Source organism: Corythoichthys intestinalis, chromosome 20 (assembly GCF_030265065.1).
Source record: "Corythoichthys intestinalis isolate RoL2023-P3 chromosome 20, ASM3026506v1, whole genome shotgun sequence".
NCBI classification, from domain to species: Eukaryota; Metazoa; Chordata; class Actinopteri; order Syngnathiformes; family Syngnathidae; genus Corythoichthys; species Corythoichthys intestinalis.
In genome coordinates, this window is record NC_080414.1 from 5,728,187 (window position 1) to 5,750,589 (window position 22,403).

The following is a 22,403-nucleotide window of genomic DNA, read 5'->3' on the forward strand; positions in this document are numbered from 1 at the left end:
GCCCGCCATCGTTGATGTCAATAATGACTTACACAATGCTCATGGGTGCTGTACAATCAGTCGCACCCAAGCGCCAGCAGAGGGTGGCAAAACTCCATAAAACACAACAAGTGAGCGTTTCACTGTACTGTCATTTAAATCTGTCTGAGCGGGGCATCTGCATTAATTGCATCAAATATTTTAACGTGATTAATTTTAAAAAATTAATTACGGCCCGTTAACGCGATAATTTTGACAGCCCTAGTTTTAATGTTTCACATTGAAAGTATGACTTACTCCCATTGTGATCATTCAACATATGTCGTTTATTATGATAAAGCAGCGAACAGGAAGGGGTTATGGGGGAACAGGAGAAAAGAAACACAAGAGAAGAAAGAAAATAAACACAAACAACAACAAGAAATACATTGAACGCCTACACTAACTGTTAATATGTTGGTGCTATCGTCAGCTAGATTGATTGATTGATTGATTGACTGATTGATTGAATTTTATTTCGAAAACATGCATCACATTATGGATATACAAGAATACCAACAAAACATAAGATTCGAAAAGGAGTAGGAAGAAGTAAAAACTTATATGAATCCTACCCCTTTGTCCGCTACCGACTCATCAGCATGAATCAGACAAAACAAATACAATTCACAACAGTTCAATAATGCCTAAAGAACAATTGTTGGCATCACTCAACATTTTCTCAACATAAATACTATAATTCATTTCTATAATTACAGAAAACAAGATCTTTGTATTTTCTCTTAAACATGCTCAAATTAGCGCTTTTCTTTAGGTCCTCAGTAAGTTTGTTCCACAAGTCCATACCTAAAATTGAAGGACAAAAACTCTTTTTTGTTGTACGGTGGTATTGCTTTTTGAAATTTAACTCGACTCTCAGATTATACCCTCCTTGTCTATTTGAAAACAAAATTTGTATATTTCCAGGTAATGCGTTTTTCCGTGCCTTGAACATGATTATGGCCGTTTTGAATTTGACTAGATCCAGGAATTTTAACTGCTTGGATTCCAAGAACAGTCTATTTGTATGTTCGAGGTATTTAGCCTTGTGCACTATTCTTATTGCCTTTTTTTGAAGTACCACAAGTGACTGTAAATTGCTGGGATATGTATTGCCCCAAACCTCCACACAGTAGCTGAGGTATGGCATTACTAATGAAGAGAACAAGATATGGCGTGCTTTATAATTTAAAAAGGGTTTCGTTTTGTTCAGTAGTCCAACACTTTTTGCCAGTTTTGTTTTTATGTGCTTTATTTGTGACTTCCAATTCAACTGTTCATCCAGTATTACACCTAAAAATTTAGTCTCAGTTACTCGCTCAATTTCGCTATTGTCTATAATTATCTTTTCTGCAGTTTCTGTCTTTTTATTTCCAAACAAAATATATTTAGTTTTTTCCATATTTATTGATAATTTGTTTAGCGTGAACCAGTGATTCAGATATGTTAATAGATGTATTTCCGGTTGACACCATGTGGGGGGCATGTTGACCAGGGAAAGAAGGGGAGGGGGGTGGGGAAGTCTATAAGCTAAGGGATTGGGAGGGGTAGAGTGTGCACAAATCCGTTCTGTGTTCTAGAACCCAGTCATCGTGTGAATCCCTTGTGAGTGTAAGGCTGTTGGCAACCGACCCAATGCCGCCCCACTGACAGCATGTAACATCTGACAAAATTGGCCCGGACGTTAGAGGGGTAAGTCTTAGGCCATCATTTTGAATTATAAAAATTATATAATTATTTTTATTATTATGATTATGTTTTTTTTTTGTTTTTTGTTTTTTATATATCGGTATCGGCATTTGAAAATCCCATATTGGTCGACCTCTAATATGAGGCATTTTGTAAAATTCAGTCCAAGTGATTTTCTTCCTCCGCCTTCACTTCATTATTGATAAGCTAACTTAAAGGGATACGTTCCCACCTATGAACCCGTTCTCATTTTAACAGCAATTTAACAACAATGCTTTACAAGCATTTGGACAAATATAGGCCTCTTCTCAAATAAATGCCAGTTACGATTATGCAGTTAGAGAAACAAACGCCTCAAGCTATTGTTTGAAGAAACACCTTATTCTGTTGAAACTTCTGTGAGTTCAGACATACATACCGTACGCCAAATGTGTGAATATTAAGTCAGAGATGGAAGGTTTTGTGGCATTATGAGCATTATATCAGTGCATGTTTGTGTCTCTATTTCATTCTCTGCCTTGCCTTCATGCCTCTTCCTCTCATCCCTTGCTTACGATCAAATAAATTTGTCATGAAAGACCTCGAATGCATCATTCATGCCTGCTCGAGCACACACACACACACACACACACACACACACACACACACACACACACACACACACACACACACACACACGCACAGTGTCAGTGAATATAGACTCATAGGTGGATATGGAGGGCCCTAAGTCCTCTTTAAACCAAGCTTTTATTTCCCCTGTCGCTCAATGGCTTGTGCGTACGTGTGTGTTAGCGAGTGCAGTCTGAGCATAATTTTAGGACGGCAAAAATGCACAATTTAAATGTTTGCGTGCACCTTCACGGGTGTCGGTACGTCTCTTTTCTCATCTTAATTAAAATTGAGGCCCCAGTCACCGAAGCAGCCACTGGGAATATTTTTAATTATTTGCCCCCTCTCGTGTTCGACGTTTTTTATGTGATTACTGACAGTGAGCGGAGATTAAGTGACAGTGGGGTTGTATTTGCACGCTGCTGTACTGTTTGTCAAAGGTGACAGGAATAATGACTGCTGTAAAACATGCATCACTGTAGGACTGCATTCCTGTTTGGTTTGATCGTGCGTGAGTGGTAGTAACATTGAAAAGTAAGTCAACTTTAACAAATTTGTGTCAGTTAAACTAAAACAAGTACAGAATGTCTGTATCTCAACTAATCTGGACGTCTCACACACACTGTAACAGGAAATAATAGTCCTACTCGATTTGTTAAATAACTCAACAGGAGTACAAATCGTTAAAGTGCCTGCGACAGGATTAAAAAAAAAGTCTTAAATAGCATTATTATGTGAATTAAAATCATATTTTGAGACAATTTGACTATATACAACAAGGGTTGTTCCAATCATGTTTTTTTGCTCCTGATCCGATCCCGATCGTTTTAGTTTGAGTATCTGCCGATCCCGATATTTCTCGATCCGATTGCTTTTTTTTTTTGCTCCCGATTCAATTCCAATCATTCCCGATAATTTTTCCCGATCATATACATTTTGGCAATGCATTAAGAAAAAAATGAATAATAACGCGGACGAATATATACATTCAACATACAGTACATAATTACTGTATTTGTTTATTATGACAATAAATCCTCAAGACGGCGTTTACATTATTAACATTCTTTCTGTGAGAGGGATCCACGGATAGAAAGAGTTGTAATTCTTAAAGGATAAATGTGACTTTGTATATAGTGACTAAATATTGCCATCTAGTGTATTTGTTAAGCTTTCAGTAAACGATACTGTAGCCATTTAACTTCTGCCCAAATGCATGATTGGAAGTGCAACCATGACTGTGCGTAGTGCTACCAATTGATATATCTTCTATGCGTTTGGAAACAACATAGGGTGTTAAGAAAAAGATCAATTACTACCTTTCTTCCCCACATTGCTTCCCACGATATTAGTAATCGTAGGGAGAGGGACTGTAAGGTGTTGGTCAATTAAAGAAAGGCTCCAAAGGCTGCCAAAATTCACTCTACTCATTTTACACTGCCTTTTAGCTCTATATATAGGTAAAACTGTGCCATTACAGATTGAACGCAACAATGCGTGAGTGGGTCGTGCAGTGCATGTGTTAATTGCGTTAAATATTTTAACATGATAATTTTTTTTTTTAATTAATGGTATAAATTTGATAACCCTACCTTAAGCCTAAACTAAAGACTCTGGATGAGTGTAACATTATGTCTGTAACGTTAAATACAATTAGAAAACGATTTAATTATAAAATATAGATATATTAAAAAAAGGCATGTCTGATGTTTTTTTGCCGATTCCGATACTTTGAAAATGACGTGATCGGACCCGATCGATCGGGATGCCATCGATCGGGGACATTTCTATATACAACAATTTGCCAAAGTGCAGATGACAAGAAATTAGCCTTTTAATCTGCCGTTTAGCTACGCCTGTCGTTATAGCGCTCTAGCGTCCCCAGCTGGATGATGACGTCGGCAGGGTCACGATTTCAGCTGATTTAGAATTCAGCCCATTGAGGGCGAAGATTCAGAACGAGGAAAATTGCGACAGAGAGCAGCAAAATGTCATTGTTTCAATCTCTCTACTCCAATATTTTTATAGGATATTCTTTTTATCGAAGTATTTTTCCCCAATTGCTAAATAAATGGAATGGTCATGACAAATAACAATCTTGTGCTAAATGGAAAAATGAAATATTAAAAATGCATTTATTCAATATGACAGTAAAAATTACTGCATAATGGTCTAAACTGTAGGCTCCTTGTACCTCCTGAACAGTATTTTATGCCACCGGAGTCAGGCTTTTGTCATTTCCCTGCCCCGGGTTCGGAGACGGAGGAAAGAGTGTAAACAAACAGAAGGCGTCTGAAACCTAGCTGAAATGCTAACCCGAACCGAACGGCATTTCCAAGTCTTTTTCTCGCCTTTCGAAAACGAAAAATCACACAAAACTACCCCAACTCATGTCAAACACGCCGGCGGGGTTGATTGTCTTCACCGATCAGCCAGCCCACGACAGAGAGCAAGTTACTGCGCCCCGGCGGGCAGGCAGTGCTCATCGCCGGGGAGAGAAGGGGAAACGCCGAAAACGAAAACTCACATAAAACTGCCCCAACTCATTTCACACACGCCGGTGGAGTTGAATGTCTTTACCGATCAGCCAGCCCTTGACGGCGAGCAAGTTACGGCTCATCATTCTGCTGCCCCGGCGGCCAGGCAGTGCTCATCGCCGGGAAGAGAAGGGGAAACGCCAAAAATGTAAACAAAACAGGAGTAGTATTATCACCCGAAAATTGCAAGCCACCTCCTTATTAAAACGTTTGCCATGATCCCAGTATTTGACATAATATAAAACACGAAGCTAACTCACTTTCTTGTCTGTCCAATGGTTCCTCGGTTGTCGGACTTGTTTTGACCATTGCGGTGAACAAGGACCTTTTGGAAATCCAAAAACCTCATATCACTCTCCCAGGTGTAGCAACAAAAGCCTGCAGCACATTGGGCTAGTGTGATGCAAAAAAACAAATTAATCCTCAAAATCAGATGAATCTGCAGTCCTTCTGCATCATATATGGTAATGCTGTCTACCGCTGACGTCACATTCGCCTTCTTCCTCAACCTGAGTCTGGAGCCGGAAGGCACTCATTTTCATGGCGCGGGATTAAAAAAATTCCACACACATCCAAGTGGTCCAATTCATTCAGGAGCATAAAATACCGGGTGTAATATGAAATAAACATGCTTTTTGGTGTCACAGGCACTTTAATAGTGTGTGGTTTAGCAAGCAGCATATTAAGAAGTGTGTCATTCATTAATATGTAAACTAGTTTGCTGTTATAATATTGAGGTTGAGAAACCAGAGTGCATGGTGGGTAAGGTTGGGGGGTTGCGGGGGCGGTAAGGGAGTCAAGGCAGCAGAGTCAAGGGTTGATTGAGTTCAGCAGTGCTGATTGATAAGTGTTTGCGTGTACGTGCCTGTGTGTTTCTGGGTAGTTGGCTTTTTTTGTGCTTTTCTGAGAGAAGCCTCAAGGTTTTTTTGGTAAACACTGACTGGTATTTTGAACTGGTCATAATTCCTTCCATCCAATATTAGGCCCTAGTATCCATCCAATATAAAGCCCTAGTACACTGACAACACTATGTTTCAATGTTTTGGAGTTGTGTTGTTTATCTGTGATGTGCACTCTTGTATTGGTACCAAACATTCAGTGGTATAAAAAGTTTGGGCACCCCAGATAATTTTCAAGATTTTTCTCTAGAAATCATTAGTTTTATGGATCACCAACTTCGGTTAAGCATATCATATACAAGTAGTCCCTGGGTTACAACGTGCCTGACTTAAGTGATTTCGACTGACTTGACAAAATGGCGGAGTCTCCTCTGCCATTTTCCAGTTGTGTGTGTGTGTGTTTTTTTTTTTTTTTTTTTTTTTTTTTTTTTTTTTTTTAAATAATTGTTAAGAATTCTTCAAATTCAGGGGCGCTGTAAAGCTAAGTTCATACTCTTAATGCACAAATACGATTTTTTTCGTGTTTTTCCAACTCGAGTCAGACATTAACTTGACGGTCTGAAGAAGACAGGTCGCATAAAAGTGGACCTTTTAAAATAACTTTCACTTGGTCACTTTCGTATGTGGCTGAAATCCGATCTGGGCCAAATTTTTCCAGAATGTGGCAGCGGTCTGAATTTTCAAGTCCCCCAAAATCGGAATTCATGCAGCAATTACGTCAGCAAAGAGTGAGCGAGACAAGGCGCCACGTTAGCAATGGAGCTGTGCATTAGCGTTAGCGTGTAGCTTGAAACCGGCTTTTAGGGAAGAGGCGAGTTTGACGACAGTCATAAAAATATAAAATGGGGGGTTAACCATCCATCCATCCCTGCATCCATCCCTCCATCCATCCATCATCTGCCACTTAATCCGGGTTCAGGTCGCGGGGGCAGCAGCTTTAGCAGGGAAGCCCAGACATCCCTCTCCTCAGCCACTTCAACCAGCTCTTCAGGCGGAATCCCAAGGTGTTCCCAGGCCAGCTGAGAGACATAGTCGCTCCAGCGTGTCCTGGGTCGTCCCCAGGGACTCCCGCCGGTGGGATATGCCTGGAACACCTCTACAGGGAGGCGTCCAGGAGGCATCCGGACCAGATGCCCGAGCCACCTCAGCTGGCTCCTGTCAACGTGGAGGAGGAGTGGCTCGACACAGAGTCCCTCCCAGATGACCCAGGTTGTCACCCTATCTCTAAGGAAGAGCCTGGACACCCTGCGGAGGAAACTCATTTTGGCCGCTTGTATCTGGGATCTTGTTCTTTCGGTTACGACCCACAGTTTATGACCATAGGTGAGGTTAGGAACGTATATCGCCTGGTAAATCACGAGCTTCGCCTTTCGGCTTAACTCCTTCACCACTAAGGACCGGTGCAGAGTTTGCATCATCGCAGACGCTGCACCGATCCTCCTGTCGATCTCCCTCCTACCCTCGCTCCGGAACAACTCCACCTGGGGCAGGATCTCATCCCTGACCTGGAGAGGGCACGCCACCCTTTACCGACAGAGGACCATGATCTCGGACTTGGAGGTGCAGATCTTCATCCCAACCGCTTCACACTCGGCTGCGAACTGCTCCAGTGAGAGTTGGAGGTCACGGCTTAATGAAGCCAACAGCACCACATCGTCTGCAAAAAGCACTGATGTAATACTGAGGCCACCAAACCGGACCCCCTCAACGCTTCGGCTGTGCCTAGAAATTCTGTCCATAAAAGTTATGAACAGAATCGGAGACAAAGGGCAGCCTTGGCGGAGTCCAACCCTCACTGGGAACGAATGGTGGGTTATCTGTTCTCCAAAAAAGCAATATTTCAAGATTGCTCACATGGCCGAGAGTCGGGGCAAACTGTCTGTATATGTGTGTGTCATGCATGCACAGTGCTTGCATGTGATCAATCCATATAAACTTTGAATATAAGACTAAAACGGGGATTATTTATGTCTGTTATTCGTGTCCTGTTCTTGGAAATCGAAATATGGTCACCCTAGAATGCCTTTGAGCCAGCTTTTGTTTTGATGTTCCTGTGGGTCAGTTTGCACAGCGCATCTCGGACTGCGAATTAGTGCGCATGCATGATACTTAAACGGGCTCAATGGTCAAAGGCAGTCTGAATGCGCACGCCAAAAAACAGATATAACAAAAAATTGGAATTGTGCATTAGCACCTATGGTATGAACCTAGCCTGTGTCACTCACAGCAGGGGTTGCTGGGGATGTTTTTTAAGTTCTTCCTGTCCAAAAACAGCCATTTTGGTCCAAATTTGTCTTACTCACACGTTTTCCCAATACAAGGCGTGCACAATGGCAGTACACACTCATGCTGGATAGTTCACGTACTACTACTAGGCTACTATAAAGACAGCGGTCAATTTCACCAATAGTGAATGTTAAGAGTTTTTGTATTTGTATTTTGTACTGCAATGACACATAAACATATTTGAAGTCCAAAAAGCCTCGGTTTAACGCCCCTTTTACACAAATAGCGCCTTATTCAACGTGACCCGGTAGCTAGCAAGGTGTCAGGTGGTGGACATGTTATTAAAAAAAAACAAAAACAAACAAAAAGCTCGCTGTCTAGCTAGGACTTAGCTCCAACATCTTAGCGAGGACAGTACAATGTATAATACACGTATAATACACTTTTTTGGATGGTTATTTTGAGATTTAGCGGGTATTTAGGGATTCTTAAGGGCTAATTCTGATTTACGCGGAAATTCAGGTTATTTCGCCAGTGCTGAAACGGAACTCGTTCGTAACCCAGGGACTACCTGCATTAAATGGCATCTTTTATTCCTTTTTACTCCATATTTTAACTCATTGGCTGCCATGGATGGAGATAGACGAGCATTCTATCGCTGCCAACTAAGCCTGCACAATATATCGTTTAAACATCACCATTGTGATGTACATATAGTCTCATCGCAAGATGTGCAATTGTTTTGTTTATGAAAACTATTCTTTTGCTTCATAAAAGCAGAACATGCACAGAGACATGACCTCCTGGATCCCTTTTAAATACAGCAATCTTAATCATTCACAGATGAACCCAATTTTTCTGGATTATATGGTACGATATGAATACAATATGATCATAGTGAATCAACCCAAACAGAGCTATTCAAGTTATCTTGTTTTAATATCGCAATACATATCGCAACCCCACCCTAAAAGTGTCAATGTCAGTTCTTTCCAATCTTGTTCAGTCTTACGTCCACCCCTCCCAGTTCAAATGGATTGGACGTTTAATAGAGAAAACTAATGTAAATTCACAGCAGAAAGACGTAAAGTGCCACATGATTGGACACCTATCATTGTCAATGGCACTGAAATAGTTTATCTATACACCTAATTTAGTTGGTATAGATTTTTACATCCATTGTAACTGTACGGGCATGCATGCGTGCATATGGAGCACAAGTTCTGTTGACAAGCAGGAGCGTTTGATTGAGGATTCCAAATGAGTTGCCGTATATGTATTCTAGTGTGTGTGTGGGTGTGTGTGAGTAGGTGCCTTCCAGGGTCTCAAGGTCCCCCGGGTGATTAAAGACAATAAATATGCTTGATTACAAATGTCCTACCTCCCCATCAACTCCCCTTAATGTATGCAGTTTAATTGAGCGTCAAAAGCAAAGTATGAGTTATGGCATGAGCAGACAGGCCAATATCTCAGAGAGGCTGAAAGGGGGAGAGATTATTTGTCAAACACCACAAGAGAGGAAAAGCAATATTAATCAGGTCAATAAAAAAAAGTGGCCATTTGATATCAAATTGGAAAACCTCATTAGCTGCTTAACCCTGGATATGTTAGAAATTCTGACTTTTAACTACATAAGAATCAGGTTAACAATAAATACATTGCTTTATTATCAAATATAAAGCAAGTGTGTGGTTTCAGTGTGTCAGTGTTCAGTTTCAGTGGTGGAATGTACCGTAACTAGGGATGGGAATTGATTTTACAATTCCGATTACATTATCGATATTGCTTAACGATTCGATTCTTTATCAATTCTCTTATCGATTCTAATTTGGACTGATGGACTGCATGAGGTTCTGAGTTCAATATGTTTTATGGTTCATTCGCTTTGGGGTGTCGGTTAGAACACACGGCGCGGAGAGTGGAGTTGGTCTTTGGCACTTTTAATCCAACTTGGCAACAGGCGCAACTATATACCGGCAATGGCACTTGATATGACAATCACTCAATGAGCAGATGAGAGCATGCGGGGAAAGATGTTGATGTATTTGTACAGTATGTGTGTAGAAGAAGATTGGCATGTGTGGGTATATGTGTGGTTCTGAAAGGACAGAAAATTACATCATATTATTGCAAATGCAATAAACAATGAAAATTGACTGTAAAGCAGTCAATAACACACATACATGACTCGCACAGTATAATGAACACAAAGGTGTGTGGGGCGCGAGTGCGCGCGCACAACCCGGAAGCACGCTGCGCGCACGTGCCCTATCTCAGCCATAAAAGTAGCGAAAACTAAGCACTTTACACTCATATGGATGTACAACATCATCTTAAGATGCTAAACTAACACATTCCCTCTTAACACAAATGTGCAACGCGAATATAATGTTAACAATGCTCTCCTCGACGCAGCGAGAAAGAGCGGGAGCAACCAGCCGACGTAACAGTAAAAACACGAAACGGTCGCGCTATGACATGAAGAGGAAATACTTATATTCGCACTCTGTTCGAAATGCGCACCTTATGCCTATGACTTGAATCTATCTTTAAATGACGAAATAGTTTTGAAATTTTCACATGTTGAAAGTAGACAGTAGGGAACTATTGCAATAACGAGAGCAATTTTAACAACTTTAACAGTTGATTCACAACATTAAATGACTTCCAAACATAGCAAAGGTTACTATCTTGTTATCGCAACATCCGCAATACCCGTGTCTAGTTAGGTTTAAGGTTAAAAAATTGGGGTACGGCAAATTGTCCCAAAAACCCTTTGAACATGTGAAAAAAATAACTGGTGGATTTATTTGATAAAATCATTGTAACAATTTGCACTTACTTTTATTAAGGCGATTTTACTGCTTGCAATATTAAATTCGGCTCACAAGCAGTAAAATTTACTTAATAGAAGTAAGTGCAAATTGTTACAATGTGCAGATTAAATTGCAATTAAAGTGCAATGTAAATCCACCTATATACATATATGTATATATATATGTGTGTGAGTGTGTGTTATTTTTTTCAGTGTAGTTTTTTTTTTGAATGAATGAATGAATGAATGAATGAATGAATGAATGAAAAAATATATATATATGAAAAGTAACACCAGTGCCAAGTAACTAACTACTCTTACATTCAGGTAACTGAGTGACTAACTCAATTACTTTTTGGGAGAAGTAATATGAAACTGTAATTATTTACTTTTTAAAGGTAAGATTAACAACACTGGTCACAACCCCCTTCTCGCCTCCCCCCTCCCGCTCTGCACTTTCCGGGGCAGGCAGTCAGGCAAGCGGACGTGTGACAAAATCAGACAACTTGCGCTTCATTCAACCAAATTGTAGTAACGCACTAACGCACCCCTTCACATCCTCAGTAACGATAATGGCGTTGAAAAGATGGCAAAAGTAATTAATTAGATTACTCACTACTAGGGTTGGGCATCGTTTGAAATTGAACGACTCCGGTTCCGATTCCACATTTCGATTCCGGTTCCGAACGATTCTCGATTCCGATTCTTTTAAAAGGCAGGGTAAAAAAAATTGCATGGTTAATATTAAAGTGCATGTGACACGAAAAAGCATGTTTATTTCATAATACACACGGTATTTTATGCTCCTGAATGATATGGACCGCTTGGATGTGTGTTGAAGCGATCGCTATATTTATTTAGTTTTTTTAATCCCGTGCCATGAAAATGAGTGACTTCCGGCTTCGGTCTTGCATTGAGGAGGAAGGCGCTGTGACGTGTACGGGTGAAGGCGTCCTCTTCACTAAACAGCCGTACTGTTGTGTATGAGGACTAAGGATTCAGCTGATTTTGCGGAGTAATGCGTTTATTTTTCGCATCACGCCAGCCAAACAGCTGGAGAAAAATCTTGCTTTATCAGGGAGAGGCGTGTGCGCCTTTTTGGAGTTTCAAAAGGTTCCCATTCACCGTGGATATTGGCCAAAACAAGCCCTACTACTGTGGGACCATTGGACTTATGAGGAAGTGAGTAAACATCTTGTTTTGTATGATGTGAAATACGAATACAGCGATTACAAAGTAAACACTACAAACTTTCTTTAAATAAAGGACTACTTACATTGGATCATTGATAGGCATATAAAAAGCTTTCCTCATGCACATTAGCTGCACGTTAGCTGCACAACAACTGCAGGTGCACTCCTCCGGGGAACGAACTGTAAATTGCTCTCCGCCGGGCGGTTTGCCGATCCGCAGAGCCAATCGCCAACCCAGTCGTCATGTCAAATAATCCGGGCTAGTCATGTGTGATTTTCCGCTTCGAAGACTTTGAAACATCACTCGGTTCGGGTTAGCATGTCGGCTAGCTGTCACGCCTCTTGGTTTGTTTACATTCTCCGAAGCCGGGGAAGGGAAATGACATACTGTATGTCTGATTTAGGTGTCATAGAATATCGTTCGGGAGGTGCGACAGTAAAGGTGAAGTCGACAGTTTTGACCATTATGGAGTAATTTTGCCATGTCCTCCTGAATAAGTGCATTTTTATTATTTCATATTCCATTTAGCACAAGACTGTTATTTCTCATGACCATGCCATTTATTTAGCTATTGGGGAAAAATACTTGGATAAAAAGAATATCCTGTAAAAATATTGGAGTAGAGAGACTGAAACAATGCCATTTTGTGGCTCTCTTTGTCGCGTTTTCCTCGTTCTGAATAATTCCCCCTCAATGGGCTGAGTAGTAAAACCGATGAGCCCAGTCTACAGCTGACGTCATCCACCTGTTGGGGACGCTAGCGCCCTATAATGGTAGGCGTGGCTAACCGGCAGAATAAAAGACTAATTTCTTGTCATCTGCGCTTTGCTAAATTGTTGTATATAGTCGAATCGTCTCAAAATATGATTCTAATTCACCTAATAATGCTATTTAAGACTTTTTTTCTCCTGTCGTATGCTCTTTAAAGTCTTAACTTCTCGATTATTTTTTGAAATTATATGAACTTCTCACAGGGCTAATTTTAACTTGTATAAAGATATCAGTCATTGAACTTGGGCAATTTTTTTCCGCTCGGCGGTCAGGGCATCGAAGCATGGAATCGAAATTTAAAAATTCAAACGATTCCGGGAGCATCGGAGTGATAGAACCGGTTCCCATCGATGCTCGATGCCCAACCCTACTCACTACTTAAAAAGGTACAGCGTTATAAACGCTGTTATACTCTAACGCCGTTATTAACAACATTGGTAAGTTTATCGAAATGCTTGCTGATCCTCGCTATTTTTCGTTGTTGTTGTTTTGTTTTACCTCGCAAATTTGAGATATGAGTACTGGATGGTTTAGTGAAGAACGTTTTTTATTCTACGGTGAGAGGGCCTTTTCAGATGTAAATCCCATCGACAGTTAGAAAGCAAAAGAGTGTAGCCAAGTGGAAATTTACTTAGCATTTCCCACAAACTATTACCTGAAAATCATCTTCATCTCTGTTCCTAGCAGCAGGAAATATATGCAGAGGAAATCTGTAAAACCACTCCTGTGTCTGTCTCACCTCTAACCTACACACTTACACAAGCACATACACACTCAGGCCCTGGTCCTGGTATGGGTTTCTTCTAATTGGCTTATTGTCTTGAGAAGCCAGTGACAGAGGCATACTTTCAAACTCGGCTATGGAGAGGGATAGCTAATTTCCACCGGTTTCCCTGTCCGACCTCAACGCTGCGCATACAGTAGCGAGCCCTCTCTGGAGGGATCATTAGGAGTCTGGCATTCTGACTCGAGCTATCTCTACACACCCATACATCCCAAACCCACACTCACACATACTTCCACACTAGTGGTCAACAAGCAAACACACAGCTAACCTTTAGAGGAAAGTGAAACAAGGATCTTATGGCCCAAGCAAGAAGACAGGACCGCGGTCAAAATGCATTGTTCATAAGCCTATCAGACTCGCACATGCACATTTCCAAGGATAATGCAGGCGACCACTGAAAAATTTTACTTTTTTGACATGTACAACCTTTATCATTGCTTTAAAGGTTTGAGGAGGAAGGCTAGGAGCAGATTCACATACAATACATTAATATACAATACATTAATATTTGAAAAAAAAAAAAAGAAATATATTTTTTTAGGGCTGTCAAAATTATCGCGTTAACGGGCAGTAATTAATTTTTTAAATTAATCACATTAAAATATTCGACGCAATTAACACACAGATGCCCCGCTCAAAGAAATTAAAATGACAGCACAGTGAAATGTGTACTTGTGTTTTTCGGAGTTTTGGCGCCCTCTGCTGGCGCTTGGGTGCGACTGATTTTATAGGCTTCAGCACCTATGAGCATTGTGTAAGTAATTATTGACATCAACAATGGCGGGCTACTAGTTTATTTTTTGATTGAAATTTTTACAAATTTTATTAAAACGAAAACATGAAGAGGGGTTTTAATATAAAATTTCTATAACTTGGACTAACATTTATCTTTTAAGAACTACAAGTCTTTCTATCCATGGATCGCTTTTAACAGAATGTTAATAATGGTAATGTCATCTTGTTGATTTATTGTTATAATAAAGAAATACAGTCCTTATGTACTGTATTTTGAATGGATATATCCATCTTGTGTCTTATCTTTCCATTCCAACAATAATTTATGGCAATAAAATATGGCATATTTTATAGATGGTTTGAATTGCGATTAATTGCAATTAATTACGATTAATTAATTTTTAAGCTGTAATTAACTCGATAAAAAATTGTAATCGTTTGGCACCCCTAATATTTTTGTACATCTTCTGTTCTTTTCATCTTAGTCTAAGTCTTTTGGACGAAAATATTTATAGTCTTAGTCATATGTTAAAAAGTTTAAAATGTGTCTTCATCTAGGTTTTGTTGATGAAAACTAATTTGGTCTAGTTTTAGTCGCCATTTACTCAAAATGTTTTCGTCTCTAAAATTCAAAAGTTTTAGTACAAAAACTAAAATAGGTTTCCAACAATTTTCAATGAACATTGACAGGCGATATAGTGTGCGATATAGTAGCGCACATATAGGAGTAACAGTACATTACTTTCACTAGCCTGATGCTAACGCAAATGCAATGCTAACGCTACAAGTTACATTTAATGTGTGATGATCACTCAGCGCAGACCTTCAAAGGCTAAAACAATATTGCATATTCTCTCTTGCCAAGATAAGGAAGCAAATCTTACTTTGTGTTGCAAAACAAGCAAGCCTGGAGAGGAGAGGACACTGGTGAGTTAGGGGGGGCAGCACATCACATTTCACACAACCAGACACTCCTACGATGCCGGCTAACTACAGATAAATGTCAGACATTGTGAACATGTAATGGAAACTATGGCGCATTGAAAATGCACGCATGGTACGAAAAATATAATATTTACCTTGAATCCTCGAGCAAATCGCTCCTGAGGCAATCCTTCCTGTTTGTATGTGGTACAGCTTTCGTAGTTCTTCAAAAATCCCCAGCTTAAATCTGACATGAGTGTTGCTGTCTTCGGCTATTACTAAATGAAGCTCAGCCCCCTATGATAAGGCAAAGAATGACGAAGTGTCAGGTCAATAGGAATTATGAAATCTATGGTCAATGCAAAACTGACATCACATTCCAATGTTGTTTTGAATCATTTCGAAAGATGACTACGATTTAGAAATAAATTGAGGGTGCACAACGCGCAAATGCTGGTTTTGTTAGTGATCGCTAAGGGCAACGTGCTATTTCTGATATTCTTTGTACCTGCCATCTTTAAGTGATGCAAGTCTTTCCCAAGAATTGCGAATGTGACTGCCAACCCACGTGACGGCTTAAAATCAAGAGTAGGGCTCCAGGATTGGATTGTTGCAGGGACATGCAGTCAACCAGTAGTGAGGAAGGCGGTGGTGGTAGTGACTTCACGGGCCATAAAAGAGCAGACACCCCCATCCCGGGGGAGCTCCAAGTAGGCATACGCCCTAGGAGAGGAGGGTTTACTGCTAATTTACGAGCCCCTCTGCACCTTGGTCAACAAAAATAAAACTGCTGTGGTAATTACATATTCATTATTAATAGGGAGCATTATTTATGAGCAGCAAAAAGAGGTGCTACACGCCTGTGGTTTCTTTCGTATCTCGACCGGACTGATGATGTGGTGAAGACCCTGCCTGAGGCATTCTCATCGCTTCTCCTGTGTGGACCTGAGTAAAGGGCAAAGGGGCCAATATCAAGAGATAACGTAAAAAACCCGTCCAAGTGTTTATGGTATACTGTATGCAAGGGGCGACCCTGCATAAATCTGAAAGGCAACGCATAAGAGTTGAAAATCTTATCAAAATCGTTCTAGGATATATCCTATATAGATATATCACTAGTAGACGTCCAATCCATTTGAACTGGGAGGGTGGCAGCGAATGAACTGGCAGCGCTGCCATCCCTCCCTTTTCAAACGGATTGAACGTCTATTGCTGTCAGTGGCAGTCAAAGCCAGGCGATTAGGTAATTTTGGGCCATTTAAGGTCTCACTGGAACAGCACCAAACAAAAGTTCCAGCATCATCATCACCTTGTCCAATGCAGATTTTTGACTCTTGACAAGGTGATGATGCTGGAACTTTTGTTTGGTGCCATTCCAGTGAGATTTACAAAGATGATTGCTTGAAGAAACATTAAAATTCTCTCAGTACTTGATGATATGGGGCTGCATATCAGGCAAAGGCACTGGGGAGATGGCTGTGGTTAAATCTTCAATAAATTCCCAAGTTTACATGAAAATTTTAGACAGCTTTCCATAAGCGGATTTTAAGGGTGGGCCAGGCCCCCCTGGTGGCCGAAAAATGTCATTGCATGTAATTGACTTTCCTATATATGTATATATAAAGAATGAAATGAACAAAAAATATATATTTTTGTAATCGGTCAAAATTATTTTTCGAGCACCTTAGATCAGGGGTTCCCAAACTTTTTCCTGTGAGGGCCACATACTCTAACTTTTCCCTTCTCTGATGAGGAGCCGGGGTCAGTTTGTAACAGAAAAAGTGTGACAAATGCAGGAGTGCCTAAATGTAAAACAATGTTGTTTTTCAGAAAGCCACAATCAAATAACCCTTACTGGATTCTTCACGGAACAAAAGTAAATCAAATAAAAATAATAATATAATAATAACAATAAATAATAATAACACTAATAATGCTAATAAATAAATACTAATAGATAATAACTAAATAACAATTTCTGAGTTCTTCACAGAAAAAGGCCAGGAAATATATAACACTATTGAGAAAAAAAAAAAATTCAAAATGCTCTCAGGTATTGCTCTGGGGGCCGGACCAAATGTGGAGGTGGGCCGTATCCGGCCCGCGTGCCGTAGTTTGGGGACCCCCGCCTTAGACGATCATTTGCTTTGCATATAATTTTCAAAAATAAAAAATAAAATAAAATAAAAATATGAGAAAAAAAAAAGATTTTTTTCTTTGATTGAAAATATTTTTGTTTTTGATTGAAGCAACTTTTTTGGGGATTTAATTATTTATATACAAATGTCCTAATCCTAATATGGCCCAAACACAAAAAAATATTGCTTCAAAGAAAACCTTTTCCATGAAAAATTCAGTATTGAAATGCAATAGTTTCAATATAAACAATTTTTTTCATTCAAAAACTTTCTATGATTGAATTTTTTCTTTTTTTAATCGAAGCGGTTTTCTTTTTGAAAATCTTTTTTTTTTGAAGCAACTTATTTTTAGATTGAATAATAAAGACAAAAATGTCCTCGCCAAAATGTGGCCCAAACACAAATCAACATTACTTCAATCAAAAAAGTTGCTTCAATTCCAAAAAACACTTGACTTCAATCCAAAAAAATAAAAAATCAAATAAAAAAATAAAAAACTCAAAGAAAAATAGCTTTCACATGCATTTTTTTAAAAAGTTTTTTTAATTTCAATTTTGTTTTTGAATTAAAACACTTTTTTTTATATTGAAGCCACATTTTTTTGGTTGAAAATATATATTTTGATTGAAGCAACTTTTTTTTTTTAATTGAAGCAAATTTTTATTGATTGAATAATAATGACACAAATCTACCTCCATAATTGTCAACTTATTATTATAAATATTTTTGAAAGTTAATTTTATTGTTGACACTGCATTTCGGGGTCATCAACATGTTGTGCCACCCCCTTCCTTAAAACTCAAACTCCGCTTATGCAGCTTTCTTATCCCTTCAATTGAAAATATGTTTGTTGTTGACACCAAATTGATGAAGAATACTCATCAAGTCCATGCTTCAGAGACTGTAAGCTGTCATTAAAGCCAGAGGTGCTACTAAATCCTAGAGATGTGTTTTGACTGTTATTTCTTTGTTTGTTTCTAATGATTCCAGATTTTTTTCCTCCGAATGGAGTGATTCCATATATATTTCCCTGCACTTGCTCTATTAAAGTAACATTTACTGACCACCACAACGATTTCTATTCATTTCTTTTAGTGTTTCTGAATGTTAAAGAGTTGCACGTTTGAACTAATTCATTATTTTTTCAAGCTTTTTACCTGAGTTTGTTCTACATGATAAAATGTCAGAGTGAGTGCTCGTACAAGACTGGTGATTGCATACATTATGGTGGAAGATTTTGATAACAACTTGTTGGTTCCTTTTTTTTTGTTTTGTTTTGTTTTTTTTGTTTAATAAACATTGACAGCTTTTTAAAACAATATCTAGTTTCTTGGCAGGAGCATATCTATAACCTTTTGGGATACAAAGTATCACAATATATCACCATTTCGATATTTTGTCACACCCCCACTATAGAATAAGATGTCTGGCATCGGTCAATAATCGAATGTCCCACAATGGCACATTTCCCAAGGATGCAATGCTAATCGGAGAATCGATCTATACCGCAGTTTCTCTTAAACACCGCCACATAACATCACAGTCGACAGAATTACAGCGTGAATTCCAATAGTTCTCAATAAGATGAGAATTGGGGTATTTTTAGGCATTTGATCCATCCTGAGGTTCATGGATTTAAAAGCTTTTGTGTTATGACCGTGAAATGATACATTTGCAGGCCTACTTAAAACTCAATTTAACCATAGCTGCAGCATTGCCATAATGGCTACCCTCTATTTCCAGAGCTCTGCCAATCAATAACAAATTGCTGAAAGCACAAATGATTCCATTTTCTGCTAGGGGGAAACGAGAATGATGAGAAAATAGTTGAAATTGATATGTGAGGGAATATTATCAATGCTCTAAATGTCAGCAGGATGAGGTACTATGACCTTTCGGGCCAGAGAGAGGGGAAAAAACCCTCACAGAGGTAAACCTCCAAATGCAGACAAACAATGTATATAAATTAGCAAATGTGAAGCTATTATTTATTTTTTTTCCAGAAATGGATGGTTATTAAACATCACTAGCAAGGAAGAGTGATGGATTTTGCACAGACTTTATGCAGTGGTGGACCCACCAGGGTGAAAAGACAGGCTTGACACCCCAGTTGGGACCAATGGGGGGGAGGGGCGCCACTCAATTTGACATTTACTGCCATTAATTATTATAATTCTCGCACTATAAGGCGCACCTGACTATAAGCCGCGACCCACCAAATTTGGCACAAAAACAGCATTTGTTAATGGTTAAACTGCACTGGACTATACACCGCAGCTGTCCTCACTGTATTATGGGGTATTGACACCAAAAGATATTAACCGGTAACACTTTATTTGACAGCGACATCATACGACTGTCACAACACCAAATGAACCACCATGAAGCTTTGTAGCCAATTGATCCAAAGCTTCATGGTGGTTCATTTGGTCTTGTGACAGTCGTATAAGGTTGCTGCATGTGGCACCAGAGGTTGACTGTCTCCCTCAAGGGAGCAGTAATGGCCAAATGAAGCTTCTTGAAGCAGTGAACCAATTGGCTACAAAGCTTCACTGCTTCAAGAAGCTTCATTTGGCCATCAAATGATTAGCTGCAAAGCAATGAAGGGGTTAGCCATTAATAGCTATGGCCAAGAAGTTTCATTTGGGGCAGTGATGGCCAAATGAAGCTTGGCCCAAAAAAAAAAAAAAAAATGTTAGGGCTGTCAAAATTATCGCGTTAACGGGCGGTAATTAATTTTTTAAATTAATCACGTTAAAATATTTGACGCAATTAACGCACATGCCCAGCTCAGACAGATTTTAAATGACAGTACAGTGAACTGCCCACTTGTTAATTGTGTTTTATGGAGTTTTGCTGCCCTCTGCTGGCGCTTGAGTGCGACTGATTTTATAGGCTTCAGCACCCATGAGCATTGTGTAAGTCATTATTGACATCAACAATGGCGGACTACTAGTTTATTTTTTGATTGAAATTTTTACAAATTTTATTAAAACGAAAACATTAAGAGGGGTTTTAATAAAAAATGTCTATAACTTGTACTAACATTTATCATTAAGAACTACAAGTCTTTCTATCCATGGATCGCTTTAACAGAATGTTAATCATGTTAATGCCATTTTGTTAATTTATTGTAATAATAAACAAATACAGTCCTTATGTACCGCATGTTGAATGGATACGTCCATCTTATGTCTTATCTTTGCATTCCAACAATAATTTACAGAAAAATATGGCATATTTTATAGATGGTTTGAATTGCGATTAATTGCAACTAATTACGATTAATTAATTTTTAAGCTGTAATTAACTAGATTAAAAATTTTATCGTTTGACAGCCCTAACATATATATATATATATATATATATATTCCGGAACAAAAGTTTAATCCGCAACATGGAAGTATTTGCATGGTTGCGCACCAACGTGCTATTCCACAACGGGCAAGGAGGAATTAGGAACTGGACTCGGAAGTGAAGGTTTATTTCAGAATAGTGTCTTTATTTGCTTTAGCTAGCTGCATGGCAATGCACTTCCCCATATGAAGCGTCTTGAAGCAGTGAACCAATTGGCTGCAAAGCTTCATTGCTTCAAGAAGCTTCTTGAAGCAGTGAAACAATTGGCTGCAAAGCTACATTGCTTCAAGAAGCTTCAATTTGCCATCACTGCCCCCTTGGGGGAGACAGCCAACTTATGCTGCCACCTACTGTCAACACTGTTGTTGTCCAACATGCCTCTTAGCATGCATTGCAGCAACACATTTCAATTGAAGTTATGGAAAAAGTGCCTATAGTCCACCAGTATATTTGTTGTTGAAATCAAAATAATACAAACATCAATTTTTTGGATCAAGTGCAAATGCAAGTGCCAATAAGACACTGCCATACCGCATATGGCTCACACAGTACTTCTGGCTCAAAATAACAACAAAGGCGCACAGTGAATGAGGTATGTAATGAGTTTATAATTCTCAATCATTCATTGTTCATTTAATTTTTACACCAGGAATTCAAATGGTCTGCTCACATAACAAATGCTAATCATCTTAGTTTGGAGACATCTAATGGTCAATAAGCATAACTGCTGTGCAAAGCTGTGACCAGCCCTTGTACAAAGGCAGAAAGCTTCTACATGCGCTTGAAGGCAACATGCATTTGGCTCAAAACCGATATTGAAAAACCGATGGTGATATGATCAGATACAATGGGTTTATCCGCCGATAGAATCGGCTCTCTTACCCCGTAATGAGTTTATGTTCACTTTTCCTGACTGCCCGATAATCTCAGACAACTAATTCCAGTAAATAACGTTTAAAATAAAAAAAGTTTTTTAACTGTTAAGTAGGGTTGTTACGATCATGTTTTTTTGCTCCCGATCGTTTTAGTTTGAGTATCTGCCGATCCCGATATTTCCCGATCCGATTGCTTTTTTTTTGTTTTTTGCTCCCGATTCAATTCCAATCATTCCCGATAATTTTTCCCGATCATATACATTTTGGCAATGCATTAAGAAAAAAAATGGATAAAACTCGGACGAATATATACATTCAACATACAGTGCATAAGTACTGTATTTGTTTATTATGACAATAAATCCTCAAGATGGCATTTACATTATTAACATTCTTTCTGTGAGAGGGATCCACGGATAGAAAGACTTGTAATTCTTAAAGGACAAATGTGACCTTGTATATTGTGACTAAATATTGCCATCTAGTGGATTTTTATGAGCTTTCAGTAAATGATAATTCAGCCATTTAACTTCTGCCCGAATGCATGATGGGAAGTGCAACCATGACTGTGCATAATGGTATCAATTGATATATCTTCTCAGCGTTGGGAAATAAATTAGGGTGTTAAGAAAAAGATCAACTGCTATCTTTCTTCCCCACAATATTTCTGATTATTGAGAGAGGGATTGTAAGGCTTTGGCCATTTAAAAAAAGTTTCAAAAGCTGCCAAAATACTCTCTGCTCATTTTACGTTGCCTTTTAGTTCTATGTATACGTAATACGGTGCCATTATAGATTGAACGGGACAATGCGTGAGTGGGTAGTGCAG

General features: G+C 39.1%; 1 long non-coding RNA gene across 1 annotated transcript in view; it reads right to left on the bottom strand.

Moving 5' to 3' along the window:
* Window positions 1-15,231: 15,231 nt before the first annotated feature.
* LOC130908674 (uncharacterized) overlaps window positions 15,232-22,403 on the bottom strand; it is a 236,491-nt gene continuing 229,319 nt past the window's right edge. The window contains exon 4 of the long non-coding RNA XR_009061636.1: window positions 15,232-15,501. This is a non-coding gene — a long non-coding RNA (uncharacterized LOC130908674). The remainder of the gene's footprint in view (window positions 15,502-22,403) is intronic.